General features: G+C 42.4%; 1 protein-coding gene across 7 annotated transcripts in view; it reads left to right on the top strand.

The window, feature by feature from the left end:
- The window catches only part of DNAJC6 (DnaJ heat shock protein family (Hsp40) member C6), a 157,578-nt gene that overhangs the window by 68,072 nt on the left and 64,571 nt on the right, over window positions 1–24,935 (top strand). The window contains exon 2 of one of the 7 annotated variants that reach the window (XM_037043287.1): window positions 19,281–19,341. The exons of 5 other annotated variants lie outside the window; for them this stretch is intronic. The gene's annotated coding sequence lies outside the window, so the exon portion shown is untranslated. Of the gene's footprint in view, window positions 1–19,280; window positions 19,342–24,027; window positions 24,143–24,935 lie in introns of those variants that run through there. One more of the 7 variants, XM_037043295.1, reaches the window with a different exon arrangement.

Below are 24,935 nucleotides of genomic sequence, written 5' to 3'. Positions count from 1 at the left end.
TGATACACTATCATATCTGGTTGTTACAATTATCCAGTGAAGTAGGGGCAGCAACAACATGTTTTATAGATGAGAAGCTCGTTTAAGTTCAGTGAGCTGATACACAACCAAGCCAGCAGCATGGCCCAGGTCTTCTGACATATTGCAGAGTGACAGGGCTGGCAAAGGAGGAGAACTGAGACTGTGCACCCCGTGGCCAGGATGTGTCAGCTCCTTTAGGAGGAGACACGCTAGAGGTGCAGGACAGGAAAAATTGGCTTTTAACTGCCAGGGAAATTAGCTGAGGCTTCCTCAAAAATATAGCAGGGTTTCATTTAATTATTGGTCTTAAAATTTAGCCCTAATTCCCCTGGCAGAGTAGGGTAGGAGCCGGCTTTGTCTCTCGGTGTGCCAGGAGAGAGCTGTCTCCATTATGCCTCTCACTGGCACGTACAGCCTGAGAAGCTTTCACACACTGTCCTGTTTTGTGAGCCTTTGCATTCGCAACAGAAGACAGTTCTGTTTCATATGCTGCTTTGTTTTCAAACCATTGCCTGAGAGCGGGGCTTCTTGGATCTTAAGAACCAAAACCAAACCCAAACAAAACCCATTTTTGCTTATAGTGTGATACATATTCATGAAAAAAAATTTAAACAGAACAAAATTCAGAGAGTGGTATAAAAATGAAAGTAAAAGTCCATTTCCTTTCTCCCCAGCTTTTAGTCCTGCTCTGTAGACATAATTAATATGAATGGTTTCTTGTACAGACTTACAGAATTCTCTGTGCATACATATGTAAGCTTATACATAGCCATATAGACATAAGCAGATTCCTGTACACCACATATACACATGTACACATTCATAGATAATGTATGCCTGTCTGTCCTAGAATCCTATTCACGCTGGTGTTTAACTTAGGTTTTACTCAACACCATGTCTTGGACAACTTTCTACATTGGTACCTAGAGATGCACCTTCCTCATTTTCTCTAGTGACTGCTTTGAATTCCACTGTCTCAGTTCCTTTGTCAATAGGCAGTGAATGTCTGTGAGCATATATTTTGGTAAACTGCCTATGTGGTACGCTGCTGGGATGAATCCTTAGAAGTGGACCGGCCTGGAGAAAGAGTCTGTGCACTCCACGTTATGATAGATCTTGCCAGATTGCTGTCTTGGAACCTATACAAACTTACGTTCCTACTAACAGTGTACGAGACTCCTTGCTTTCCACATCCATGTCAAAGCTGAGTATTATCAAACCTATTTGTTTCTGGCAGTCTCATAAGTGAGAAATAGTGGTAATGGTTCATTTAAAAGTGGTCTTAAATGTTGATACTCCCTGAGTTATTTTGGTTGTTGGATGGGTTTTAATTATTTTTTTTTTATTGCAGAAGTAATGCATATTTAGGACAATTTAGAAAATGCAGAAAAGGGCAAATGAAAAATGATGAATGAACTTATTTCCCATGGACGGCCATTGTTAACATTTTGACTCTTTGTCCCCCATCTGTGTGAAAATTTTTTCCACCGTCGTCGTCGTGGCTCCTCGGTGATCACGGCTGCTATTTTTCTGGTAGAAAACTGCAATACGGGAGTGCAGAGAGCACTGGGTGGGCACTAGTGGTGGTTCTGGGTTCAAGTTTGATGTCACCGACTGTCTTTGTAACCTGGGACAAGTCCGTTTACTTCATGGGCTCCTCTGCGAAACAGACCATACCTTTCTCGCTAATTGTTAGGAAAATCAAATGCGACAGGTACAGGGCGGTGCTGCTGCGTTCCCTGCCCTGGAGTCGATGCTTGCTGTTGGCTGTATCAGGAGGCTGAAGCTAAGTGAGACCATGTTGGGAGTATTTTATTATCCTGAAGTTTCTTCAAGCTGGATCATTTTTCTCTTCATTTTGCTAGGTTCTGAGCATTTTTCTCATTACATTCATTCTGGGATTGTTCATAATCTTGAAGGCTGTTTGTGGGCACCGTTATGTGGCCTTCATAATGGTGCAGGATATTGATCACCAGTCAACAGGCTTGATACATTATTGGTGCTCCGGCCAGGCCAGTTTGAGGGCAATTTTGAGGATGCACGATGAAACCTAGGAACATTCCAAGGATGAAGGAAAAGTTGCATTTATGTTCTAAGCCTGATTAGGCATTGCTTATTTTTCTCTATCTTTATTTATTTTTTCCCAGTGTCCTTGCAAAAGCGAGTTCATATAAAGCAGTTGTTCTTAATGAGGGACTATTTCGTGTCCCCTGCACCGCCCCCGGCAATGTCCGGAGACACACGTGATTGTCACAGTTGGTGGTGGGGGGGAGATGTTACTGGCATCTAGTGAATAGAGGCCAGGGTGCTGCTAAACACAGCTCCACACAATAAAGAATTATGTGGCCCAAAATGTCATCAGTACAAAGATTGAGAAATCCTGTTAGAGAAGGAATGGATGTATTGAATATGAGTTGAAAATAGCACAAGTGGCGAAATGTGGGTCCGTGGCCCATCAAGTCGATGGTATGGTCAGTGCTGCAAGTTAAACCATATGTAAGAGGAATTTCCTCCTGGCTGCAGGGGAGATAGCATCGAAAAAGACTGAGTTGTAAAATGGTTCTGTTTAGGTAGAGTTGTTACTGGAGGCAGCCAAAGTATGAGAAAGTTTAAGTCCAAGTCTCAGTTTCTGTGGAATCCAAGATAGACTTCCTGTGTCCATTCAAGCATTTATTCATTCAGCAAACACTGTTAAGTGACAAATAGCCCAAGTACTGTGCTGTGAAATAAAAAAAGAAAAGAAAAGAAAAGAAATTAAAGCCATGGTATCCTCCCTAGAGGAGCTTAGAAGATCGTATTATTGTGGCAAACAGCTCGCATCTGGATCTGTGTTTCCAGCCTCAAACTCTGCCTCTGCCACTTCCCTCATTTTAGGACGAGCTAAGGAATATCTGTCTCACATGATTGCTGTGATGCGTCAGTGTTCACATGGAGTGTTTAGAAGACTGTCTAGCTCAATAAAATTTTAGTTGTTTTTATTTCATTTCACTATTATTACTAGAATCCTGGAGCCATCTGAATGATCTGGTTTAAGGTTTTCCAATTGAATTAGTACTAGCTTCTATTTCTCAGTAAGCCCAGAATGGCAATGTATGAAATCACAAAAGCAGAACAGCTCTGGTTAAAATGAGGAGGGGAGGCCAGACACTGCTTTCTTGGGACCACTCACTTCTCTACCCCGAAAAGTGGTTTCTGTGCATAACTGCAGGACATGCGGCTGTGTAGGACCCCAGTTTGATAACTGCTGATTTCGTCCAGTCTGTTCATATTAAGAGAGAGGAAGTAATTTAAAGGGGGATGGATAAGGCAAGTACATGCATACCTCTGGTGTGTGTGCCAAACACAGAAATGATGCTCCATGAAGGAGTTCAGAGACAGCAGAGACAGGCTCTTCCTTTTTAGGTCATATTTAAGACTGGTCTTGAAGGATAGGTAGGATTTGAGCATTTCAGATGAAGCTGGAAAAAGTAATTTCAGAGGAAGAAATAGAATGATAAAGGGATGGAAGGAAAAGCATTGGGGTCTTTATGCATGTCTTAGTAAATTATCTTTGGCTGCAAATAGTAAAGGTCCATCTTAATTGAAAACCAAAGAGAGGGAGTTGTAAAGTCACAGGGCACCTCTGGACCCCAGGTCAGAACATGGAGCCTGGTTTCACTGGGGCCTGGAACTCCTGAGCTGAGAGCTTCTGGGCCATCCCACTCTCTCTAGTGCTTGATGGTTTTTGTTTTGCTCTCTCTTATGCATTTGCTTTATTCTCTCTCTCTGTAAATCAGCTTTCTCGTCTTCTTTTTCTCGTCTGGGAACCTGGCTTCCCCGAAGTTCCCAAGTTTTCACGTCACCGATTCAAGCAGTCAGTCTTCATGGATCATCTGTCTCTGAATCCCAAACTCTAAATTCTACCTGAAAAGAATCCAATTGTCTCAATACACGTTGCTTGTGCTCCTCTCATCCAATCGCCGTAGCCAGAGTGGGGGATGTGAGGAGCCCGTCTTGCCCTGTTAATACGGTTGGCAAAGCCCTACACAAAGTTGAAAAAGGAACAGACTGACCCTCAAGTTGCACTTAGTAGAGACAGGCATTTATGTATCTATAACAAAGTTGAGGGGTAGATAATTAGGGTGAGAAGTAAGCAGTGGCTTCTGTGAAGAGGGACACAAGTGCCCTGGCCAGTGTGGCTCTTGGTTGGAGCTTCATCCTGTAACTGAAAGATCAAGGGTTCAATTTGCAGTCAGGGCACATGCCTGGATGTGAGTTTGATTCCTGGTCCAGTTGTATACAGGAAGGCAGCGGATGCTTCTCTCTCTCTCATTGATGTTTCTCTCTCTCCCTCCTCTGTCTATTTGCAATGACAAAATGTTCTCAGATGAAGATTTTAAAAAAGGGGGACACCAGTGCTAGCCCTGAAGTGAAGAAGAGGATGAGGAAGGACATTCCAAACAGGAGCCGACTAGAAAAGAGGGAGAACACTGAGTTTTGAGTAACAGTGAGCTGCTGAGTCCCTGTATGTGCTTCAGTCACTTGTTCAGATGACAAATATGTATTGAGGACCTGCTAGGAAAAGGATATGTTTATGGATGAAAAACTATATTAAAATAGTTCAATTACTTCCCTAGTGTCATAGAGAATTGGAAATATGAATATATAGAATGTTTCCATCTTAAACCATTTTTTCTCTATAGTTTCTTCATTTTTGCTTTTTCTATTTGATTCTACAGAGCCAAAAATGACTTCTTAGAACAAGGTTCCTGGCTCATTGTTTCTCCTCCCCCCAACCTGAGGATATGTTTATTGATTTTGGATAGAGAGGAAGGGAGAAAGAGAAACATCGATTGGTTACCTCCTGTACCCACCCTGACTGGGGATCAAATCCGCAACGTAGGTATGTGCACTGATGGGGAATTGAACCCCAAACTTTTGGTGCACAGGATGATGTTCCAAACAAAGGAGCAACCTGGTTGGTGCTTCCCCCCCACCCCAGTAGTTGTTGAAGTGGTGCCTTGTCCTTGCTTCCCAAAGTGAGAGTAGGCACACGGTGTCCCTAACCATGAAACGACTTATGTGTGGGTGTATGTTTTATGAGGATTGTTCGGTCAAATGATTTCCAAGATCTTTTCTAACTTTAACATTTTATTATTCAGTGACTTGTTCTCTTTCATCTTGGTAATATCTGCAGCCAGTTAGATTTAATTTATTGCAGAATTACTTATAATAGTGACAAAGTTCAAGCTGCCTAAAGTGTTCTAAAATAACAGATTGGTTCAGATAATTATGATATGCCTAACAGTATTATTAACTAGCCATCAGAAATAATCACTTAATGAATTATTTTTAACATAATGGGAAGATCTTTGAAATATAAAATTTTGGAATAAATAAGAAACAAACTACATGCTGAATTAAGCTATATAAACAAACATATACTTATATAATCACACAGGAAAAGCATTGTAAGGATCTATAGTATTCTAAAAATTAAGGAAGTAAATCAAAATAAAAAAGGATTTTGGGACAGTGGGGTACAAATAATTTTTTAAAAACATATTTTATTTATTTATCTTTAGAGGGGAAGGGAAGGAAAGAGGAAGAGAAACATCAATGTATGGTTGCTTCTCGTGCATCCCCTGCTGGGAACTGGCCCCTGCTGGGAACTGGCCTGCAACCCAGGAATTTGCCCTGACTGGGAATCGAACCTCAATTGTCTGGTTTGCAGGCCCGTGCTCAATCCACTGAGCTACACCAGCCAGGACCCTGGTATGAATAATTTTAACATTTTATTTTTATGTGTTTTGCCACAGTTTCAATAATGAATTTGTACCTCATAACTGCAATTTTATATAACTATATTATTTTTTTCTGTAGCTATTTATATAACTGAAATTTTTATTGAAATCATTATAGATTCACATGTATTGATGAGAAACAATAGAAAGATCCTTGTGAACTATGCTTGTTTCTCCCAACGATAATATTTTTCAAAACTGTAGTGTAATATCCAGTCAAGATATTGATGTTGATACGTCCCACCTCATACCCCTGGTTTCATCTGTCTTCCTGTGTGTGCTCTCTACTGTTTGTTGCCTGTGTGAGCTCATCCGTCCATCACAGTCAAGGTGCTGAGAAGTTCCAGCACCACACAGAGCCCTAACTTTGCCCTTTTATAACCATATCCACATCCACCACGATCTTTTTAAGAAATGTAGTGAATGCAAATGTGTAGGGCATTTAATTTATTTTAATTTGAAGCAATAATTGTAGAACCTTAGAGTTGGAAGAACATAGCAGTCTTCTTGGTCACACCTAATGTGGGAATTTCAGTCAAGTAGGAGAGGTTCGGTGAATCTCTGCCCTCTTGCAAACACCATGTCAGCTTGAGCTCTCTCCTTGCCCTACACCCCGAACGCGTTTGCTTCAGTTCTCACTTTCTCTGGAAAACCCTTATCTGACCCTCTAAATCTGGGTCAGCTGCTGCTTCTCTGGGCCTTGACTATACTCTGTATTCTTTGTGCACTTTAAAAACATTTTATTGATTGATTTTAAAGAAAGAGGAAGAGGGAAAGAGAGAAGGAGGAGGATAGAAATATCAAGTTGTTCCACTTTTTAATGTACTTATTGGTTGCTTCTTGTATGTGCCCAGACCAGGGATCAAACCCACAACCTTGGTGTATTGAGATGACACTTTAACCAACTAAGCTACCCAGCCAGGACTCACTCCTCTCACCTTGTAATTGCTCATAGATAAAACATATTGCGTGGGCAGATGAGCCTGCACTAGTTCTTTCCAACCCTGTTTTTCGATGGGCCTCCAACTGCCAGCTCCCTCAGCCCCCACTCTTTGCCAGCACTTCACAGCATTTGTGTGGCCAGCCGAGTTTATTTAGGCTGTGCAGCGACTTGGCCAGTCCACAGATGGCAGCCCTGTATCTGCTGGTACGTATACCACAATAACCGACTCATACATTCTGAGCTCTTCACATTTTTTCTCTTTTCCTTCTCCATTTCTAAAGCTAATAGGATGCTGGAGATGACTGCCATAGGCAGCTATGAACCTAGCACTGTGCTATGTGCTTGACATGCATTATCTCTTTTAACACGGTATGTCTCAAGTTATATTTACTATCCTGGTTTTTAAAAGGAAGAAATGGAGAGTTAAGAAAGGTAAGTGACATGTGGCCAAGTAAGTGACAGAACTGCACTGAAATCCAGGATTGTGTACTGCCCAGTCTGTACAAAGGAGCTGAGTCTGTTTTAACTCCGTGGTCCTCCCAAAACTTAGCACTTCCTCTAAGAACCTGTCTAGCCTTTGACTGAACTCTCCCAGTCAGGTAACTCAGGACTTTGGGAGGCAGCCATTATATTTCAGGACAAGACACATCGCTAGGAACTTGTCTTTGACGTTCAGTAGAAATCTTCCCTTTACTTTCTCAGTACTATATTTCACTAGGTTGTAGTTTTGTCTGTGGGGGAGACTTTTCCCACAAGTCCCCCCCTGTCCGCCACAGATGAAAGTAAACAAGACAAGACATGATCTGCTTGGGGAGGAGAGGTGGCCAGTTTCTCAGAGGAAGAAGGCCTGGAGTAGCCAGTTTCTCTGAGGAAAAAAGGCCTCAAGCCCCTTCCTCCAGGGGCTTTCATTGGGTTGTAATACACAGGAATACAGGGTGGCAAGGATCAAACAGGATATAACATTTCAAAGAAATCTGAGGGCTTAGTCTGAGTCAGAGTCTGTCAGGAAGGGAGTTTTGCAGAAACTTTAGGGTTTCCTGCTCGAACCCTTAACATATGAATGAAAGCACTCTTAGCAGAGAGGATTTCACAGGTTTTTCAGGAATTCTTTGTGATGCCAGATTCCCCCTTTCCCCCCATTCTGCTCTGGCAAGGCAAGGAGCTGCACCCCTCCCCATCAGGTATTCAGGCTTAAGAGGATTAGAGCCAGGAAGCGCTTCTCCCAGAGGACATGGGGACTCGGGCTTTGTCAAAGCTGGGGGGCGAGAGTCCATTGCTCCCTCTTTGTTGCAGCTCCCCGAGCCCCTCCCCACCAACTCCTTCCATGGTGGCCTCCCAAGTGATCGAGTCTGGCTTAGGTTGCCCCCTGCTGTGAGGGGTCTTACTTGTCATTGACTTCCGACCAAGCTTTGGGGGCAGGGAGAGGAAACCGAGGCAGCATTTGCTACCAGAGACAAGCTTTGTCTCCTGTGGCTCACATTCCAGAGGTCACTTGCTCATCCTTAGCCACGGGGCGGCCGGGGGTAGAGTTACAATTCCTGAAACCAGGCAGAGCGGTCCCCAACATTTGTCCCATGGTGCCACACAAATTCCTCTGAATCTATAGCTCCCCCACGTTATAGCTAGAAGGGATTTGAATGATTTTCTGGTCTTATCTATTACAGATGAGGAAACTAGAGTGCAAAGAGAGGAGGCCTGTTCAACTTACTACTGTTGAGATAGTTGAAACCTAATGCTATTACTCTGGCTTACCTTTCTCCTTCTGGCCCTTACAGTCTTTGCTCATGAGATGTTTTTTTGGAATCTTTCATTACTGTAGTCATTCTGCTGTGGACACCCTCCAGCTGGCCACCGTCCCTCTTGTTTTGGAGATGATCTCAGTATTCCAAATTTAGGTTGATTGCCTGAAGTCCTAGAGAGGATGCTTAATTCTGCAAGTAGTTATGAGAACCTATAATGTGCCAAGGTCTCCACATTCTGCCTTTCTTCTTCCTTTCTCCACATTATCCACAATATTTATGAGGCTATAGGTTTGGTCATGTGTAACAAAGGCCATTCAAATTATGGCTTAATCAGGTGAAAGTTTATTTCTTGCTCAGATAAAAGGCTGATCTGAATGGCAGCTCTAATCTATAAAATAACTATTTCCATGGCTCCTTCTGTCCTGTTTTATGCTCCTTAGTGTGTTACTCTCTTTCTTGTTAGGTGAGATGGCCAACAAACACCCTTGTTTTCCAGCATGCATTTTCCCTCTAAGCAGCACCCTGGAATTTGCACTCTCAGTTCCACTCACATCCCATTGGTGGGAACTGAATCACATGGTCACACTGTGATGAAGGGAAGCCTGGGAAGTGTAGTCTTTTATTCTGGGAAGCCACATGACCAGAAAAAAAATATTCCTCAGGAAGAAGAAGGAGAGAATGGATATTGGTTTGACCAGTAGCAGTCTCTGCCATACCCCTCTTTGTATTTCAGCACTAGGAAACAAGCCTCAGGTCAGTACTCTGGAACCAGTGGCCTCCCAGGCTCATAAAATTCCATTTCTAGGAAAGATGATGAAACAGGAACTCTCACTGAAGTCAAGAGAAATTCTCGAGGCTTTGTGAAAGACAGAAACTCAGAGTCTTTGGTGAGGAGGTCAAAGTGGCAAAAATATGGCAGATATTGCCAATATGGCAATAAACTCTTGAGACTTTGTAAAAGATGGAAACTTGCCTTATTTATGCCATATGGCAAAATATTGCCATATGTCATTTATTTGGGACTTACTATTTATTTGCCATACATAAATTAAATATTTTTTTGTGGTTAGGATTTTTTAAAAGTATATTTTATTGATTATGCTATTACAGTTGCCCCAACTTTTTTTCCCTTTATACCCCCCCAATCCTGCAACCCCCCCTCCCTCCAGCATTCCCCCCTACTTAGTTCATGTCCATGGGTTATACATGTAAGTTCTTTGGCTTCTCTATTTCTTGTACTGTTCTTAACCTCCTCTGTCTATTTTATGCCTATCAGTTATGCTTCTTAATCCCTGTCCTTCCCCCACCATTTTTTCCCTCTGCTTCCCCACTGATAACCCTCCATGTGATCTCCATTTCTCTGATTCTCTTCCTGTTCTAGTTGTGTGCTTGGCTTTTGTTTTTGTTTTTTAGGTTCAGTTGATAGCTGTGAGTTTGTGTTCATTTTACTGTTAATAGTTTTTGATCCACTTCTATTTCTTAGATAAGTCCCTTTAACATTTTATATAATAAGGGCTTGGTGATGATGAACTTCTTTAACTTGACCTTATCTGGGAAGCACTTTATCTTCCCTTCCATTCTAAATGATAGCTTTGTTGGGTAGAGTAATCTTGGATGTAGGTCTTGCCTTTCATGACTTCAAATACTTCTTTCTAGTCCCATCTTGCCAAAAGGTTTCTTTTGAGAAATCAGCTGATAGTCTTATGGGCACTCCTTTGTAGGTAAATGTCTCCTTTTCTCTTGCTGCTTTTAAAGTTCTCTCCTTATCCTTAATCTTGGATGACTTAATTATGATGCACCTTGGTTTGTTCCTCCTTGGGTCCAACTTCTTTGGAATTCTCTGAGCTCCCTGGACTTCCTGGAAGTCTATTTCCTTCCCAAGATTGGGGAAATTTTCTTTCATCATTTGTTCAAATAAATTTTGAATTTCTTTCTCTTGTTCTTGTCCTTCTGGCACCCATATGATTAGTATGTTGGAGTGCTTAAAGTTGTCCCAGAGTTTCTTAAGCCTTTACTCATTGTTCTGAATTTTTGTTTCTTCATTCTGTTCTTGTTGGATGTTTATTTCTTCCTTTTGTTCCAAATTGTTATTTTGAGTCCTGGTTTCCTTCCCGTCCCTATTGGTTCCCTATATATTTTCTTTCTTTTTTAAAAATTTAATTCTTGTTCAAGTACAGTTTTCTGTCTTATGTTCCCTGTATATTTTCTTTTATTTCACTTTGTATAGCCTTCATGTCTTCCTTCTTTTTGCAACTGGACTCAGTCATTTCTGTGAGCATCCTGATTAGCAGTGTTTTGAACTCTGCATCTGATAGGTTGTCTATCTCTTCATTGCTTAGTTTATTTTTTGGGGGGAGTTTTGATCTGTTCTTTTATTTGGGCCATATTTTTTTGCCTTGGGGTACCTGTTATATTATAAGAGGGTGGAGCCTTAGGTATTCCCCAGGGCAGGGCCACCTCTTTTGCTTCATTGTGGTTTTGCCTGTGGGGGAGGGGTCAGGAGGGAACAATGCTGCTTGCTCGCTCAGCTCTGGCCCTGCTTTCCATCACTTCCCTCACTTCCCACAAGCAAATTGTCCCCTTTCAGGGGCTGATTCCTGGGTGGGTGGGCTTGTGTACATTCTATGATCCTGTGGGCCTCTCCAATGAACTCTCCTGTGAGACTGGGAGTTTCACCCACCTTCACAACCCCACAGTATTTTACAGCCTGAGGTTTTGAGTCTTTAGTTTCTTGGTCAGCCATCCCCCGCCTCAGCCAGGTGGTCTGCTACCTTGATGTGAGTCCTCTCTGCCTGGCTTCCCATCTTTGCCCCTCCTACTGTTCTGGATGAATGGTTCTTCCTTAACTCCTTGGTTGTCCGAGTTCCATGAAATTTTATTTTCTGGCAGTTCTGGTTTTTTTTTGTTTTTAAATTGGTTGTTATCCTTCTTTTGGGGGTGTGAGGAAGTGAAGCATTTCCACCTACAACCTCCATCTTGATTAGAACTATTGTGCATTAAATATTTAATATGCATTTTAATATGCATTATATTATTTAATTCTCAGAAGGATCCTAGGTAACAAGTACTATTATTTAAAGTTAATCCCTAGTTTTACAGATCAAGTTATACAGAGAGATGAAGTAACTTCCCCAAGGTCACATAGCAAATACATGATGACACTGCCACTCATTTATCTGGGTGCCTTGGTGTCCTAAGGTCATTGCCTTCTCTACTTTGATGCCATACAAATCCAAGTTGCTCATTAACACTTTATAAAGCACTTCCATGTCATGTAATAATCAGACACTTTTAAATATAACCTGAACAGAAAGTGTTGTTTTTAATAGGTTATGAGCCCCAAGTTGAAGGGCTGGATCTTACATCCTGTTTGCTAACTTTGAGCTCAGATCAGGAAAAAATATATGGTGACTAAACTGGGAAAGGCTGTTGTCCTTGTGCTACACCTTGCTGTCAGCTGTGTTCCTTGGGATATTTTCTTTTGCATGAGGAAACGGGCGTAGAGATATCAAAGGACTTACTACATGTGGTAGAGTTGTCTGATGCCAAGCTGGAAATCTTAGTTTGCCCACTGCCTCATGTTCATTATTTCCCTGAGCCTGAACTCTGTTTCCTCCTGTTCTGGAGTCTCTCAGGATATCCTTAGACCTGGTGCCAGGCCTGTGTTTGCCAGCCTTGCTGTGCCTGATTAGAGACTGTAGGCTCTGACTGATCACAGATCTTTCTAGACCCTGATTTGATGATAGCCTTGCTTTTTAACATTTGGGTTCTTTTTCCTCTTATAAGTATGATGAATGAGTTATACATTACAAATATTAACCATATGGCATTCTGTGAGGAGAGCATATCTCTATAATCAAGTCCCTTTCCCAATCCCAAATCAGAATATATAGACCACAGGGTATTTCAGAATAACAAATACTTGGCAAATTGTGGGGTGGCGAGGGGGGGCTGCTTTAGAGGTGGTGGGAGGGGATACCTTTCAGAATAGGTAGCATTTACAGTAGGATGTTTGGGAGAATGAGAACGAATCAATCATGAAAAGAGTCTGGAAGAAGTTTCTCATAGAAGGAATAACAAAAGCAAATGTCCTGAGTGGGGAAAATGTAAAACAGGCAAGAAATATCAGGCTTGAGCCGTATATATCTTAGCGTCTGTTTGTTATAGAAGGGGCGACAGAGCTCATTGTGAGTGGTGCCCCCACCCCATGGCCAGTGGAGAATTCGTGGTTATTTTTGGACAAGCCTCAGTGACACCTTCCTGCTTGTCAGATCCTCCCTTTCTTAGGTATATTTGGAAGAAAGAGCAACAATATCCTTGATGAATCATTGTTATCTTTTGCTTCACTAAACTCACCTTTGAAAGTGGTCACATTGATGATGTTCCTTTCAGAATTCTTTTGAGATACCCCAAGGACTTTGAAACTAAGAAAGGAGCAATGTTTTTGATATTAGCAGTGGTTTATGAAAATATTCAGCTTACCCTTTCCTCTTAAAATTCATTTAAGCACTTCAAGGGGTAGAAATCACATGATTGTACCAGTCTCAAACCTGGAATTGGTAGAAAATGGGAGGCTGCTCAGAGGCTGTTCTGTGGGCAGAGTGGCTGAGCTGCTCTGAGAACGATGGCAGGTTCTTTTATTTACAGTGACTGGAGCCCCACAGATGCGCATCAGCCAGCAGCAGCCCATCCATCACTAGCAGATTTGCACATGGTTCCCGTTTGGGCACCTGGGTTCTTAATCTGATGTTAATTCAGCCATTCATTTTCAAGTTTATAACATGCATACCAAGATGTTCTTTTTTTTTTTTTTTAAAAAAAAAGCAAGCAAAAGAACACAAGTCCAGTAATTAATTGTGAGGATTTGGTAGTACATTCTGGGCTTCTTTGTTATTTGCCAAGGCTCAGCAGAGATCCTTTGATGTTCTTCCAATAAAAATGAAAATAGCAGCTTGGTGAAATACATGGGCTCTTAGGTGGAGAACGGAGGTCCTAGGAAGAGCTTATCTTCTAATTGCATCGCTCTTTAGCATTGACCGCGAATACAAACCTTCAGTGCCGTATTTTTAGATTATAGAGCAGTTCCATAACATCACTTCACTCCACTTCACAACTGCCGTATGAGTTTAATTATCTTCACTTTATGATTGAGCAGACTGAGGCTTAAGAGGGCTAAGTGACTTGCCCAAGGCCACAGCAAAACCAGCAGGTAACAGAATTAGGGCTCCAACCCAGACGTTGTTGTGCATAGAGTTATAACTCCTGAAAAACACCGTAGCTTTAAAGTCTTAAAAAACATCAGTGCCATCTTTAGGACAATGCCTTACTGATTGGGTATTGTTTGAAACATTTTAAGGAAACAGCTGCAAATTCTGTTGCACACTAACCCTAAATGCTTTCTACAATGTCCCTGGGTCCAGAATTCCTCAAGACTGTTTGACTTTCCCTCAAGTTTTACTCTTTAACATAACCTTCTGTTTGGTTGTATCATATGGAATGCAGAGCCTGGAGAATCATTATTAAGGACTTTAGGTTGTTTGCATGACCTTTTTATTTATTTATTTATTTAATATATTTTATTGATTATACCATTACAGTTGTTCTATTCCCCCCCTTCAATCCCCTTCACCCACACCCTCCCTCCCCCACCATTCTCCCCCCCTTAGTTTATAACCACGTGTTTCAAGTTCTTTGGATTCTATATTTCCCCCACTATTCTCGCCCTCCCCTCCTATCTATTTTCTACCTACCATCTATGCTATTTTCTGTACCTTCTCCCCCCTTCTCCTCCTCCCACCCCCCTGTTTCTAACCCTCCATGTGTTCTTCATTTCTATGGTTTCACTCCTGATCTAGCTGTCCTCTTGGTTTGCTTTTGTCTTAGGTGTGGTTGTTAATAACTGTGTGTTTGCTGTCCTTCCACTGTTAATATTTTTCATCATCTCTTTCTTATATAAGTCCCTTTAGCATTTCATATAATAAGGGCTTGGTGATGATGAACTCCTTGAACTTGACCTTATCTGAGAAGCACTTTATCTGTCCTTCCATTCTAAATGAAAGTTTTGCTGGATAAAGCAATCTTGGCTGTAGGTCTTTGGATTTCATGACTTGGAATACTTCTTTCCAGCCCCTTCTTGCCTGTAAGGTCTCTTTTGAGAAATCCGCTGACAGTCTGATGGGTACTCCTTTGTAGGTGACTGTCCCCTTATCCCTTGCTGCTTCTAGGATTCTCTCCTTCATTTTGGTCTTGGCTAATGTAATTATGATGTGCCTTGGTGTGTTCCTTCTTGGGTCCAACTTCTTTGGCACTCTCTGAGCTTCCTGGATTTCCTGGAAGTCTATTTCCTTTGCCAGACTGGGGAAGTTCTCCTTTATTATTTGTTCAAATACGTTTTCCACTCGTGGCTGTTTCTTTCCCCCTTCTGGTACCCCTATAATTCGGATGTTGGAACGTTTAAAGATGTCCTGGAGGTTCCTAAGCCTCTCCTCATTTTTTTGAATTCTCATTTCTTCATTCCTTTCTGGTGGGATGTTTTGTTCTTCCTTCTGGTCCATTCCATTGATTTGTGTCCCCGTTTCCTTTCCATCGCTATTGGTTTCCTGTGCATCTCCCTTCATTTCAATCAGTCCAGCCCTCACACGTTCCTCTAATTTGTAACTTTGTTCCTCTAATTTGTGACTATAATCAACCAGTTCTGTGAGCATCCTGATAAATAGTGTCCTGAATTGTGCTTCTGAGAGGCTGGCAATTTCTCGGTCGCTTAGAGTTATTGGCTCTGGGACTTTGAGTTTTTCTTGTGCCATCTTTCGGGTTGTTCGTGCCTGTTCCATAGCAGGATCAGAGCCCTAAAGTGTTCACTAGAACAGGGCAACTAAGTCGCTGGGTTGTGACGTTGTAGGTGGGGGCGGGGTCAAAGAGAGACAATGGCTCTCACTGGTCTTGCAGGGCAACTAAGTCGCTGGGTTGTGACGCTGTATGTGGGTGCGGGGTCAAAGAGCGACTCTGGCGTCCTGTGTGCCGCCTGCCGCCCTGGCCCTCACCGGTGCTGAAGGGCAACTAAGTCGCTGGGTTGTGACGCTGTATGTGGGGGCGGGGTCAAAGAGGGACTATGGCGTCCTGTCCGCCGCCTGCCGCCACGGCCCTCACCGGTGCCGCAGTTGCTGCCGTCACCTGGCCCACGCGTTTCGTCCCACTGCTCTCGAGTGTGCCACCGCCGTCAGCCCTCGCCCCCTGGGACCTGCGTGGTCTGTCTCACTGTGCGCGAATATGCGCCCGCGGTCTGCCCCGCACCCCAACTGGTTCCCGTCTGCCTGCGCGCCTAGGTCTGGGGCCCTGTCCTGCCCGACCCTGCTCGCTGCTGGCTCCGCTCCTCTTACCATCCCCGTTGAACGGTTAGAGGTTGTCGGACTTCCGTATAATTCAATTTTCTGTCCTTTGGTTGTGTCTTTGTTTCTCCAAACCTTTGTTTTATTCAAACTTGGCTGTGGGAGAAGGCACAGTGTTTCCACCTATGCCTCCATCTTGGCAGAAGTCTCCTGCATGACCTTTTTAAAGAAGGAGCATAGATGGTGCAGCCACTGTAGAAAACAGTATGGGATTCCTTAAAAAATTGAAAATAGAGCTGCTGTCTGACCTAGCAGTTCCAATTCTGGGTACTTATCTAAAGAAATCCAAAGCACTAATTTGAAAAGATATATGTACTCCTATGTTCACTGTAGCCTTATCTACAATAACCAAGATAACTGGTTATGGAAACAACCTAAGTGTCCACTGGTAGATGAATGAATAAAGAAGATGTGGGCCCTGGCTGGTGTGGCTCAGTTGGAGTGTCGTCCCGTAAACTGAAAGGTGGTGGGTTTGATTCCCAGTCAGGGCACAGGCCTAGGTTGTGGGTTTGGTTCCCTGGTGGGGCACATGTAGGAGGCAACTGATTGATGTTTCTCTCTGACATCAATGTTTCTCTCCCTCTCTCTCTCCTTCCCTTCCCATCTCTCTGGAATCAGTAATCATGTCCCAGGTGAGGAATAAAAAAAGGAAGAAGAAAAAGGTGTGGCTCCTGTATACAATGGGCTATTACTCAACCATAAAAAAGGATGAAATCTTACCATATCCAGCAATGGATATGGACCTAGAGGGTACTGTGTTAGGTGAAAGAAGTTAGACAGAGAAAGACAAATACTGTATGATTTTACATGTGTGTGGAATTAATTAACTTATTTGAAAGATTTTTATTTATTTATTTTTATAGAGGGGAAGGGAGGGAGAGAGGGGGGAAAGAAACACCTCTGTGTGGTTGCCTCTCACAGACCCCCTACTGGGGACCTGGTCCGCAACCCAGGCATGTGCCCTGACTGGGAATTGAACTGGCAACGTTTGGGTTCACAGGCTGATGCTCACTCCACTGAGCCACACCAGCCAGAGCCTATATGTGGAATTTAAAAGACAAAATAAATGAACAAATAAAAGAGAAACACACTTGTAGGCCCAGAGAACATTTTGATGGTTGTCAGATGGGCAGGGGCTGGTAAATGGGTGAAAAAGATGAAGTGATTAGAAGTGCAAATTTCCAGTTACCAAAGTAGCCACAAGATGCAGCATAGGGAATATAGTCAATAATATTGTAACAATTATGCATGGTGTTAGATGGGGTAGCAGACTTATGGAGTAATTACTTCATACATTATATAAATAAATAATCACTGTGTTGTACACCTGAAACTAATAAGATATTGTATGTCAGCTATATTTAAAAAATAAAATTTAAAAAGAAGCGTAGATATGAATAGAAATAAATAAAAAATCTATTTCACGAAGTTACCTAGACATCCACCATGTCTATCTGATTCACTCATTATAAGAAATTCTTTTGAAGACAGATTTTTTTATCTCTTGGACGAGATCGTTGAGGACAAGATGGCAGTTTTGTTGTTAGGTTAATTTCCCTACCCCTGCTTTGGGAGAGGGCCATGACAAAACAGTATCAAAGTAAAAAGAAGACTCCCAAGAGATTATACTTTGCAAGATTTTGCAGGCAGACATGAACACTGCCAGTATAAGATGTATTCATGTTCAACACAAGAGCTAGGAGAACATAAATTACGAAAAACCCTTAACCTGACAGCCTCTGGCAAGATGGTAAATAATGTGAGGCCTTGTGGAATAGCTTTTCTTAGGATAAGGCACAAAATGTAACACATGTAACACATGGAGAATTGCTGCTGGAGGGAAGGCAACACAAAATCCTGGAGACAGCTAAGGAAACCTAGGAACCTAAGAGAGCACGTGCGAAGTTCTAGAGAAAGTGAGAAAGGGGGCTGTTGGGAGAACTGCCCGTGGTTCCTCGAGATGGGAACACAGAGCTTGAGGACGGGGAGGCACAGGGGAGGGGAGGCTGTAGAGGTAAGCAGCCCCAGGTAATTCAAGGCTTTGAAAACCCAGTTACCTGGAGTCCCTGAGAGTTTCTAAGAAAGAGAATGATCAGATTAAGTTTTCACTTTAACAACGTCCCTTTGGAGTGGAAGAGAAGGGTGCTAGGCTGGCGGTAAGATCAGTTTGCAGGACAGTTAGGAGACTGGCGGTGCCAGTGGCCTGAACTAAGGTGCTGACCAGCAGTGGGTGTGGAAAGGTGGAGGGGAGTTGCTGTTCGCCTGTACGGACTACAGGAGGAGACAGGCCGCGCTCAGGTTTGTTTGTATCGCCCACTCCTGCCCCAGTCTCCTCTGTCATGAAACCCTTGTTGCTACTGGCTTACCAGATTCTTTCCTAGTAGCCACTCCCACCCCAAGTTGCTAATGCTTTGGGGGATTTTATTCAAAGAGCATTGTGGGCAAATAATTGCCTTTTTGTGTATGTTCATATCTCTTTATGCAGGGACATTTTATTCTAACCCAGAAGGAAACAACTGTGCTAAGTGGCTAACCAGAAGTGTAGTGGTTCACCTTCAAATTAGAAGGGGGTAGACCTTCTAATGTGTATACCATATACCATATAAACGCCAAAAATGCCAGTGCTGCTTTTAATATGGTAGTGAAAGTGGGAAGAATGACTGTAACTAAAATCTGAAGGCCTGTTCTATGTAGCTTGAGGCTCCCTATGACCTTCAAGGTAAAATCTGAGTATCTTAAAGGATCATGCAAGCATTCCATAATTGGTTCCTACCTACCTCACCACCCTTCACTCAGCACTCTGTGAGGTATCACTGACTAGTTTATGGTTCAGAATTTAAGGTCAAAATCAACCATATTTATTGAGACAGACACTTTTGGAAAGAACAGTGCCCACAACAAACCATATCTATCCTTTCACAGAACTTTTCTAGGTGGGGACACCTAGTAGGTGGGGACACCTAGTAGGTGGGGACAGAATAAAATTCAGTTTTCAAAAATATCGTGAAGAAAAATAAACTAGAATAAGAAGATGCGGAGGTGGGGGGAGCTACTTTATATAGGATGATCTAGAAAGCCTCTCTGAAAAAGAAACGTTTACGCAAACTTGTGTAGGAAGTCTGGGAGAAAACCAGCCGTGTGGGTATCTGGGGGAGAGTGGGATAGTGAGTGCCAAGGCCCTGGGGCAGGGACGCATAGAGTGCAGGAGTGATGTGGCTGCTGAGGAGAGACAGGGGAGGAGAGGCAGGAGATAAGGCTGAAAGGCGCAACTCTTCTGGAGCCTTGTAGGCCATAATAAGAATTTTGATTTTTACTCTAAGTGGGATGGGAAGCCATATTAAGCAGAAGAGTAACGTGATTTGCCTTATTTCTCAAAAGAATACTTTTGTTGCTCTCTATCTAACAGATTGCAGGGAGACAAGGGTGGAGGTGAAGACACCAGTTAAGAGGCTACTGCAGTAATTCAGGTGAGAAATGATGGTGACTTAGATCTATGGTTGGAAGTACTATAGGCAGTGAGAAAAGGTGGATTATATTTATCCCTGTGTGTATAAAATCTGTATGTTATCTATTATGATATATCATTTGTATTCTGTGCCAGTATATGTAGCTTTCTAATTTCAAATACACACACATATGTATATGAGGGAGAAACAGCATAAATAGAAAGCAGAAACCTATGTCTCTATCACCTAGCTTCAACAGTTTTCTACTCATGACCAATCACATTTCATCTGTACCTGCCTCTCTGGATTATTGTGAAGTAAATCCCAGCTAAAATATTAATTCATTCTTAAATGTTCAGTGTGTCTCTACAATATAAGGTTTCCTTTTAAAAACATTACCACACTATCCTCATGACACCTAGAATATTAATAGTAGTTCCTTTATGTAATGAAATGTCCACTTTGTTCAAAACTTCCCAATTCTTTTAACTGGGAGCCTTAATTTTTTTCTGATTACAGTTTGTTTGAACAAGGTTCTGAATCATGTTCATGCATTGGCAATGGGGAATGTTTCTTAATTCTCGGTATCTTCTAAAGTTTCCCTTTCATCTCTTTTTTGTCCCCTTGCAATTGCTTTGTTGAAAACCAGGTTATTTGCACTATAAATTCCCCTAACATCTGGATTTTGCTGAAGGCATGCCTGTGGTGGCACTTAACTCATTTCTCTCTGTCCCCTGTGTTGCCTGGCAGTTAGATGTGGAGGCTTGATTAGATTTAGGTTCAGATTAGATTTTTGCAAGACTGCTTTGTAGATCATGTTCTGTATTTCAATTGAGGGAACATGATGCATGTTCTCCTTTTGTGATCACTGCCTAATTTCATTATTTTATTAGGAGTTGCAAAGGCAGGAAAAGAGTTGATTCTTTCCCCTTATCAGGGAAAAGACATCAGAGATAAATATAAAATAAACTAACTAATGAAATAGAAACAGGCTTATAGATACAGACAGACTGACAGTTGTGAGAAGGGAGAGGTGTTGCGGGGCTGGGTGAATAAGGTGAAGGGATTGAGCAAAAAAACCCAGGACACAAAGAACTCATAGACACAGATAGCAGTTTTCTTTTCTTTTTTAATTTATTTTTTATTGATTATGCTATTAAAGTTGTCCTGATTTCCCCCCCTTTGCCCCAACTTCCTTAGGCCATCCCCAAACCATTGTTCATCTCCATGGGTCATGCATATACTGTGCTTTACATCCCTATTTGTACTTCTTTTTTTTTTTTTTAAGATTTTACTTATTTATTTATCTTTAGAGGGGAAGGAGAGAGGGAGAGAAACATCAATGTATGGTTGCCTTTCGTGCGTCCCCTGCTGGGAGTGGGCCTGCAGGGAACCGGCCTGCAACCCAGGCATGGGTTGCCCTGACTGGGACTCAAACCACGATCCTCTGGTTCGAAGGCTTGTGCTCAATCCACTGAGCTACACCAGCCAGGGCTCTTATTTGTACTTCTTAATCCTATTTGTACTACCTATTTGTACTTCTTAATCCCCTTACCTCTTCACATTCCTTGATATCCCCTCCCATTTGGCAGCCATCAAAATGCTCTCTGTATCCATGATTCTGTTTCTGTTCTTTTTGGCTTAGTTTGTTAGATTCAGTTGTTGATAGATATGTATTTATTGCCATTTTATTCTTATAATTTTTATCTTTTTCCTAAATAAGTCCCTTTAACATTTCATGTAATAATGGTTTGGTGATGAGGAACTCTTTTAGTTTTTCTTGTCTGGGATGCATGTTATCTGTCCTTCAATTCTAAGTGATATCTTTGCTGGGTAGAACAATCTTGATTGTAGGTCCCTGCTTTTCATGACTTTGAATATTTCTTGCCAATCCCTTCTAGCCTGCAAAGTTTCTTTTGAGAAATCAGCTGACAGTCTTATGGGGACTCCCTTTTAGGTAACTAACTGCTTTTCTCTTGCTGAATTTAAGATTCTCTCTTTAACCTGTGGTATTTTAATTATGATTTGTTTTGGAGTGGGCCTCTTTGCATCCATCTTGTTTGGGATTCTCTGTGCTTCCTGGACTTACATGTCTATTTCCTTCACTAAATTAGGGAGGTTTTCTGTCATTATTTTTTCAAATGGATTTCAAATTTTTTGCTCTTCCTCTTCTCCTTCCAGCACCTCCATGATGTAGATATTGGACCTCTTGAAGCTGTCCCACAGGCTGTTTACACTATCCTTGTTTTTTGGGATTCTTTTCTTCTTGTTGTTCTGATTAGTTTTTTGTTTGTTTGTTTTTTGGCTTCCTTACGTTCCATATCATTGATTTTATTCTTGGCCTCATCCACTATACTGTTGTTTTCCTGTAAATTGTTCAGTATTTCAGTTAGTGTATCCTTTGTTTCCCAGGCATGTGCCCTGACTGGAATCGAACTTTGATCCTTTGGTTCGCAGGCCCTCGCTCAATCCACTGAGCTATGCCAGCCAGGGCATATTTCTGTTTCAGATGGTTACTTTGCACCTTAAAGTCACTTGAGATAATTCCTCAGTGTGGCTGTATCATCAGTTTGATACTTAGCTGGATTCATTTGTCTCTCAGTTTGTAGAGGTTGCTTTTCAAGGTGTGTTTGTAGTTATGTAGCGTATTTACATAGTTCCAAGTTCAGCACTATAAAATAAGTTGTATTAGAAGAAATCCAGCTCCTGTCCTTGCCTCTGTGTCCCATTGGTAGTTTTATATGTTTTTCCCCCCATGTCTTTCCATTCCGTTTTAGATAAGCAGGAGTTCTACATACATTTTAGATTCTGGATAAAATTTGAAGGGAGCACAGATAATATTTCCCAAAAGTGAGTGTGTGGTTTGAGAATAGGGTTAAGACCAATACCCTGGGGTATGGTTCAATCTGCTGATGGAATGGAATCCCCTGGCCCTGAATGCCCTTGGGCATCATCTGTCTTGGTTAGCCTCATTCCTCCTTGCAGACTCTGTCCAGCTTGCCTTGCCCTCAGGTGCTCTTCTCTGTGTTACAGTGATATCCTATGCACAGTAACATGGCCCTTCCCACGTGGTATATATTTCTTGTTTATGCTTGTCCAGTCAGTGGACTATGAGCAGTTTGAGGGCTGGGATCGTGCTTTCTTCTGTGTTCCTACCACCTAGCACAGAGCCTGTTACTGAGTAGCAGTTCAGCATATCCATCAGTAAATTACTAGGCCAGGTACAACACTAGGTTCTTTCCTAGGTATTTATCTATGGCCTTCAGCATCTACCACAAGGTAGATGTTGTTAGTCCATTTTGCAGATGGAGAAACTGAGGCACAGAACGGTTGAAGCAGCTTGTCTAAAGAAACAGCTAGTGAATTGTTGAGCTGGAGTTTTGGCCCGGGTCTGATGCCAAAGGCACACAGCCCCAACTGTTTTCTCCTGGTGTAGTCATTTAACAGGAGGTGTGGGAGACTATCCATAGTGCCTTTGTTAACTGTGTGACCTCAGAAAGTGAGGATACCTCTCTGTTTGTGTTTCCACATCTACAAAATATAAGCTAGTCATAATATGTACCTTGTAGGGTTGTAAAGCATTTAAAACAATGCCTGGCACATAGTAGGCACTCAAATGTTAGCTGATTGTTAATTTTTATTATTTATTTATTTTAACAATGATTTTTGTTTTTATTTTTATCCTCACCCAAGAACACGCTTTTTGATTTNGAGCTGGAGTTTTGGCCCGGGTCTGATGCCAAAGGCACACAGCCCCAACTGTTTTCTCCTGGTGTAGTCATTTAACAGGAGGTGTGGGAGACTATCCACAGTGCCTTTGTTAACTGTGTGACCTCAGAAAGTGAGGATACCTCTCTGTTTGTGTTTCCACATCTACAAAATATAAGCTAGTCATAATATGTACCTTGTAGGATTGTAAAGCATTTAAAACAATGCCTGGCACATAGTAGGCACTCAAATGTTAGCTGATTGTTGATTTTTGTTATTTATTTATTTTAACAATGATTTTTGTTTTTATTTTTATCCTCACCCAAGAACACACTTTTTGATTTCAGAGCAAGGGGAAAGGAGGGATAGACGGAGGGAGAGTAACATCAATGTGAGAGACAAACATCGATCGATTGGTTGCCTTTTGAATGTGCCCCAACCGGGGATCGAATCTGCAACCTAGACATGTGTCCTGACCAGAAATCAAATCCATGGCTTACAGTACAACGCTGAAACCAACTGACCCACTCCAGCCAGGGCATTTGCTGTTTTCAGTAGCAGAACGCTAGGATACTCTTACTATCAGTGTCCACAGCTCTGCACCCTGCACCATGTGTGCAGTGTTATCTAACCCTCCTAGCTCGCCTTCTAGGAGCATACATTGAGGTAAAAAGGCAAGATGCAGATGTTAAAGGTTATAAATATGGGCAGCTGGTGAATGGGGAGTGGTCATTCAATTTGAGAGTGATGCCAAGGTCAGTGAAAGAGGACAGAAGGGGTTTGCAGCTGGCCAACCTATTATATACCAGCCCTCAGCAGGGCTTCCCAGACAGAAATAGAAAACAAGCCTTAATGGTGACTCGAATGCTTTTGTTTGACTGCTGCCACCCTTAGTGGCACTTAAAATGTCATGTCCTTATGGCGGGGCTCTTCCCCATACCTTGCCCTGTAGCAAATTGCATACATCAAAGTTTAACACATGTTTTATAGAGTCTGAGAATCATGAGTCACCTGGTGTTGAGAGACCTTGGAGAATAGCTAATGCCACCTTCTCATTTCACAGAGGAAGAGACTTGGCCCAGAGAGGGAAAGCCATCTACTTAAGGGCACACAGGTATTTGGGACATAAACTTCTTTGGTTTCTCTCATGGGTCAGATCATGGAAATTCCCTAGTGCCAGGGCTCATCCTGGGAGGCAGTGGACAGCAGGGAGGAAGTGAAAGGGGAAGACACTCGGGCTGCCCCACTTCCATTAAGAGCACAGTGATGGTGGCTGCTGCCCAGAGAGTTGGGTGTCCCCAGAGCATAGCCATTTGTGCTGCCTGATTAGATCGGGTTCGGTCTCCTTGCAGGTGTTTCAGGGCCACCCACCCATGCACCTGCTATTGACGATCACACTGAAACCTCTACTCTTCTCTCTGTCGAATGGGAAATAAGGGGCATAGGATTTAGTGAAGGGGCATAGGATTTAGAGCCAGGCAGACCTGGTTCGTGTTCTGACCTGCTGTTGCTTAGAAATGTGACCTTTCTAGAATTATTTAACTTTCATGAGCCTCAATTTCCTCCTCTGTAAAATGGCCATCATATCTTTTACATGATATCCACTATTTACTCACTGGTTGTTGTAAGGATTAAATATGAAAGCATACGTGAAGCACCTGCCAGGTAAAAATTGCTCCGTAAACGGTAGCTCCTCCCTCTCCCCCTCCCCCAACCCTGACCCATCTTCACTTAAGATCGCTTCTTCTCAGTGAGGACGTGTGGCATAGGGTCAGGTCTGTGTTGTTACACTTCCATGTTCATCAGGAGCTCCTGAGGGGTGATGAAGGATGCAGACTTTGGGCCCCACCCTCAGGTATTCTGATTCAGAAAAAATATGGAACTCTGCGTTTTTAAATGGCATCCCA

The sequence above is a fragment of the Sturnira hondurensis genome, unplaced genomic scaffold (genome assembly GCF_014824575.4).
Source record: "Sturnira hondurensis isolate 20B ecotype Veracruz unplaced genomic scaffold, ASM1482457v3 Scaffold0000648, whole genome shotgun sequence".
Taxonomy (NCBI): domain Eukaryota; kingdom Metazoa; phylum Chordata; class Mammalia; order Chiroptera; family Phyllostomidae; genus Sturnira; species Sturnira hondurensis.
Note: the sequence above shows the minus strand (reverse complement) of the source record. Positions and strands in the feature narration are given on the sequence as shown.